This window comes from Myxine glutinosa, chromosome 11 (genome assembly GCF_964187855.1).
Source record: "Myxine glutinosa chromosome 11, kmMyxGlut1.1, whole genome shotgun sequence".
Lineage (NCBI taxonomy): Eukaryota > Metazoa > Chordata > Myxini > Myxiniformes > Myxinidae > Myxine > Myxine glutinosa.
In genome coordinates, this window is record NC_136271.1 from 42,252,365 (window position 1) to 42,258,364 (window position 6,000).

Sequence of the window (6,000 nt, forward strand, 5' to 3'; positions counted from 1 at the left end):
GGTTATGAAATACTGAAAGAAAAGCTTCATCCTGAACTAAGGCATTGTTGAAGTGCCAGAGACCAGTGCCGCGCCATGTCTCAGCAAGAGAAAGCTTTATCCAGACCAGATTATGATCTGCAAAATGTGCAAATTTGATACCGCAGTCACTGATATTCCTGCACTCGACTGGATCAATTTCCAGCAAATGTGATTGCATGAGGAATTTTTGAGGAAAAGCAAACAAATAGGTTTTTCTTAAAGGGAATTTTGTGCTGAATATGAATATCTTGTTTGTGTTTCCCAAAATTGCCTAATTAGGTCATTAATTAAGGTCAAAGGTCAATAAGTGCAAAATTCAAGTTTTCACAGAAATTGTTTTATTTTTAATATTCAATACAGTGGTAAAAAAGATTTTCCAATATCTATCATATTAAGCCATACATTGCATGTCAAAGATTTGAATTTAATGGAAAATGTGAAAGAATTTTTCACTTCTATGGAGAATATCTCCGTAACGGTTGACCTTTCTATGGAGTGTCATGTCAGTCGATTTCCCTTTGATGTTTCATGTCAAAATGCACCAGTGAAAAGAATATATGGCATAGCATCATTGTCTAGGTTCAGGGGAATGAGACTTTGTTGTTTGTTTTGCGAAATTTGCATAATTAGCCACCAATTAGGGTCAAGGGTTAATTAGTACAAAATACGAATTTTAATGAAATTTTTGTAAAGTCCTATTTGACGTCCCCGAGATGAATTTACAAGAATTTTCTACATATCATTCAAATTAAACGTCATATTATGTGCCGAATATTCAAATTAAATGTCATATTATGTGCCGAATATTCAAATTAAATGTCATATTATGTGCCGAATATTCAAATTAAATGTCATATTATGTGCCGAATATTCAAATTAAACGTCATATTATGTGCCGAATATTCAAATTAAACGTCATATTATGTGCCGAATATTCAAATTAAATGTCATATTATGTGCCGAATATTCAAATTAAACGTCATATTATGTGCCGAATATTCAAATTAAACGTCATATTATGTGCCGAATATTCAAATTAAACGTCATATTATGTGCCGAATATTCAAATTAAATGTCATATTATGTGCCGAATATTCAAATTAAACGTCATATTATGTGCCGAATATTCAAATTAAATGTCATATTATGTGCCGAGTATTCAAATTAAACGTCATATTATGTGCCGAATATTCAAATTAAACGTCATATTATGTGCCGAATATTCAAATTAAACGTCATATTATGTGCCGAATATTCAAATTAAACGTCATATTATGTGCCGAATATTCAAATTAAATGTCATATTATGTGCCGAATATTCAAATTAAACGTCATATTATGTGCCGAATATTCAAATTAAACGTCATATTATGTGCCGAATATTCAAATTAAACGTCATATTATGTGCCGAATATTCAAATTAAATGTCATATTATGTGCCGAATATTCAAATTAAACGTCATATTATGTGCCGAATATTCAAATTAAATGTCATATTATGTGCCGAATATTCAAATTAAACGTAATATTATGTGCCGAATATTCAAATTAAACGTCATATTATGTGCCGAATATTCAAATTAAACGTCATATTATGTGCCGAATATTCAAATTAAATGTCATATTATGTGCCGAATATTCAAATTAAATGTCATATTATGTGCCGAATATTCAAATTAAACGTCATATTATGTGCCGAATATTCAAATTAAACGTCATATTATGTGCCGAATATTCAAATTAAACGTCATATTATGTGCCGAATATTCAAATTAAATGTCATATTATGTGCCGAATATTCAAATTAAATGTCATATTATGTGCCGAATATTCAAATTAAACGTCATATTATGTGCCGAATATTCAATTAAACGTCATATTATGTGCCGAATATTCAAATTAAATGTCATATTATGTGCCGAATATTCAAATTAAACGTCATATTATGTGCCGAATATTCAAATTAAACGTCATATTATGTGCCGAATATTCAAATTAAACGTCATATTATGTGCCGAATATTCAAATTAAACGTCATATTATGTGCCGAATATTCAAATTAAACGTCATATTATGTGCCGAATATTCAAATTAAACGTCATATTATGTGCCGAATATTCAAATTAAACGTCATATTATGTGCCGAATATTCAAATTAAACGTCATATTATGTGCCGAATATTCAAATTAAACGTCATATTATGTGCCGAATATTCAAATTAAACGTCATATTATGTGCCGAATATTCAAATTAAATGTCATATTATGTGCCGAATATTCAAATTAAATGTCATATTATGTGCCGAATATTCAAATTAAACGTCATATTATGTGCCGAATATTCAAATTAAACGTCATATTATGTGCCGAATATTCAAATTAAATGTCATATTATGTGCCGAATATTCAAATTAAATGTCATATTATGTGCCGAATATTCAAATTAAATGAAAAATATGATTGGAATTCTTGATTCTATCGCCAACGATATATCACTTCGAAGTTTCAGTGCTACATGAACTATGGACCTAAACTCATCATCATCTGGTTTGAAAATAGGAATAGTTTCTTGGACACGCTCATTTACTGTCTCTGACACAGGTACATGATCGAATATTGTTGGAACTAAGAGGGTTTGTCTTTCGGATGGTATTGCATTGCGCATGACTACAAATTCATAACTGTTACTAACAAACCTCACTAAAGTATCTTTGAAAGTTGTAATCCTGCTAAGAAACGACAATGGTATTTCGCAGTTTGCATCGCTGGAAAGATCTTTGTATCTTTCAAGCACAGAGGAAAGTTCAAGAACATGACCTTTCACAGCAGAATGTTTCAGTTCATGACAGAGCCAAACTATGGCCAAGTCAGTCGATTTGTTATCACTTTTGGCTCTATTAGAATCTCTATAGAATTTATTCAGGCAGTTTGAATGATAACATCCTTCAGCTGCAACCAAGTCATTTGTATCTGCAATGCGTACAAATACCTCATGAACATATTTTGCATTATTATATACTAGCAGAAGTACCCGGCATTGCCGGCGGGGGAGGGGAGGGGAGGGGAACGCGGGGGAGGGGAGGGGAACGGGGGGAGGGGAGGGGAACGGGGGGAGGGGAGGGGAGGGGAACGGGGGGGGGAGGGGAGGGGAGGGGAACGGGGGGGGGGGGAGGGGAGGAGAACGGGGGGGAGGGGAGAAGAGTGGGAGGGGGGGAGGGGGAGAAGAGTGGGAGGGGGGAGGGGGAGAAGAGTGGGAGGGGGGAGGGGGAGAAGAGTGGGAGGGGGGAGGGGGAGAAGAGTGGGAGGGGGGAGGGGGAGAAGAGTGGGAGGGGGGAGGGGGAGAAGAGTGGGAGGGGGGAGGGGGGGAGAAGAGTGGGAGGGGGGAGGGGGAGAGGGGAGAAGAGGGGGGGCTGGGGAGGGTGAGGGATGGGAGGGGGAGGGGGTGGGAGAGGGGGGAGGGGTGGGAGAGGGGGGAGGGTGGAGGGGGGAGGGGAGGGGGGAGGGGGAAATGGAGGGGGAGGGGAGAAGGGGAGGGGGTAGGGTGGAGGGGGAGGGGGAAGGGGGAGGGGGAAGGGGGAGGGGGAGGGGGAGGGGGAAGGGGGAGTGGGAGGGGGAGGGGAAAGGGAGGGGGAGGGGAAAGGGAGGTGGAGGGGGATGGGGAAAGGGAGGGGAGGGGGAGGGGGGAGGGGGAAAACGGGAGGGGAGGGGGGAGGGGGAAAAGGGAGGAGGAGGGGAAAAGGGAGGAGGAGGGGGAAATGGAGGGGGAGGGGAGAAGGGGAGGGGGAGGGGAGAAGGGGAGGGGTAGGGTGGAGGGGGTAGGGTGGAAGGGGAAGGGAAGGGGGGACAGGGGGGGAGGGGGAAGGGGGAGGGAAGGGGATGGCCAGTCAACAACGACGTTGCAGTTCTCATGGTCGGAGAGCAGCACAACAATCGGACATAGTCCTGCATATTCGCAACAGCACGAAGCAGATTTTGGAGACTCACCGATCCTGTGACGTCCTCCAGTACCGGCGTTGCCGGGCGGGGGAAGGGAGACCCGTACATTCCCAACCCGTACATTCGCCCTCTCGACTCAAGCTCACTCGGACAAAAGCCTCGCACAAATTACACCGTGAAGGCCCAATGGTCATGTCTATGCCACAAATCACGGGCACACTGAATTGAAAATATATAGAACGCTCATACTCCGTGAAAAGTGAAGCCGCCGTGTCGCCATCTTGGTCAGCACGACTCGACCAACTCGCCTCGCGGATCTCGTTTTGTGCGGCAAGAAACTGCTCCAATCGGTTACGGAAGGGTTGTGGAAAGACGTTTCACAGCTGTTTCAAAGACGTCTTTAATTCATATCGCACAAAATCGATACAAAACACGATCGCATAAAAGGTGAAGTGACGTGTGACGGGATGGAACATCACGTGATCGCTCTGAGCGGCGGGAATGGAACATCACGTGATCGCTCTGAGCGAATCAGCGAGCTGCTCTGGAACCGGCTGAGATTAGCGGGTACTTTGCTGAAATGCGCTGAGGTAAATATGAATAAAAAATATGGATCGTCAAATATTTTGAGTTCGGCCATGTCTATGCCAAATATCAAGCACGTAAGCCTCTCCGTTTAGGAGTCTATCGGTAACATTACACACACACACACACACACACACACACACACACACACACACACACACACACACACACACACACACACACACACACACTGTGTTTTATATATATAGATGTTTGAACTCATATTCATAGTAGATACGTTACTCGTTGTCTTCTTGCTTTTCGGGTCTTGACAGAAAATGCATAACTTGCAGTCCATTTTGTTACAACAGCTGCGCAAGTATCGTTCTGGTCTACCTTCATCAGTAGGCCTACTGTTCATTCCACGCTGTTCATTGGATAGTTTAGCATTAATATTGTTGTTATGTGTGTACTTTGAATAACACACTCTGTGCCACTTGAGTTCTGGCGCAGGTTCTGAATTTTCTGCGAAGAGCGATGTCAGCCTGTCAACGGCAGCCCTATAGTCATCATTCCGTAGCTTCTTCCTCATCTCCGTTGCTTCTTTTACGGTAGTTAAGCCCCGTTCGGTCTGGTTAAACGGCTCATCTTCAGCTCGACCACTCAGCTTTTTTTTTTTTTTTTTTTTTTGTATACAAGATCGAGGCTCGTGAAAGAGCGAACATTAATCACACAGAAAGACAAACCGACACATAAAACATATAACATCGGGAGCGGTAGACAAGATGGGGAGAGAGGGGGAAGGACACAAACACAACATTTGAGAGCAGGGACCGAGAGACATGGAGACATCGAGAGATCTGTGAGAGGGAGAGGGCTTTGGGGGGGGGGGGGGGAATGGGAACAGGGGGCATGGGAAGGGGGGGGGTGGGAGAGGTATAAAACATATGGACACTGCCAGGACTTCCAGGAAAGAAGTTGGAATTTCAAACAAGGTGGATCTGGGGTGAATTAGCGGGGGTAGAAAAGATCAAGGTTTTGGATGGGGGAAGATAAGAGATGGTGGTGAACAGCTGTTTTAAAGACCTGGAGGGAGGAGTGGGATTGAAGGGAGTTCCATAGTAATTCACCTTTGGAGAAAAAAAAGAAGCCAGAATTTAGAAGCCAGAAAAACCATTTCACTAGTGCATTGACATATCAAAAGCGGGAGGGGTTAAGCCCATATGGTAATGCATGAAAAGTCCAACCGTTACGGAGATATTCTCTTCAGAAGCAAACATTTCTTTCACATTTTCCATTAAATTCAAATCTTTGACGTACGATATATGGCTTAATATGATAGATAGTCGATAAACTTTTTCGCCACTGTATTGGATATTAAAAATAAAATAACTTCTGTGAAAACTTGAATTTTGCACCTATTGACCTTTGACCTTAATTAATGACCTAATTAGGCAATTTTGGGAAACACAAACAAGATATTGATATTCAGCACGAAAATCCCTTTCAGAAAAACCT